Source organism: Mastomys coucha, unplaced genomic scaffold, assembly GCF_008632895.1.
Source record: "Mastomys coucha isolate ucsf_1 unplaced genomic scaffold, UCSF_Mcou_1 pScaffold6, whole genome shotgun sequence".
Lineage (NCBI taxonomy): Eukaryota > Metazoa > Chordata > Mammalia > Rodentia > Muridae > Mastomys > Mastomys coucha.
Window position 1 is genome coordinate 32,183,444 of NW_022196912.1, and position 455 is coordinate 32,183,898.

Sequence of the window (455 nt, forward strand, 5' to 3'; positions counted from 1 at the left end):
AAAAACCTGCATGGTATTGGTACAGAGACAGACACATTGATCAGTGGAATAGAACTAAAGACCTAGAAATAAAACCATTTACTTATGGACACTTCATCTTTGACAAAGAAGCCAAAAATATACAATGGATAAAAGAAAGCATCTTCAATAAATGGTGTTGTTCTGTCAGTCTGCATGTAGAAAATGAAAATAGACCCATATTTGTCACCTTGCACAAAGCTCAATTCCAAGTGGATCAAGGATCTCAACATAAGCCAAATACACTGAATCCTATAGAAGAGAAAGTGGGAAAGAACCTCGAACTTATTGGCACAGGGGGAAATTTCTTAACCAGCTTTAAATTTCATGATAAGGCAGATAACATTTGTCTTTTAGACAGTATTTGGAAAAATGGCTAGACACTTAAGCTTTCTCTCTCTCTCTCTCTCTCTCTCTCTCTCTCTCTCTCTCTCTCT

The 455-nt window shown here is 36.7% G+C and overlaps 1 long non-coding RNA gene across 2 annotated transcripts in view; it reads left to right on the top strand.

Annotated features, from left to right (window-relative positions):
- The window catches only part of LOC116080311, a 69,792-nt gene that overhangs the window by 49,297 nt on the left and 20,040 nt on the right, over positions 1-455 (top strand). The window lies entirely within an intron of this gene.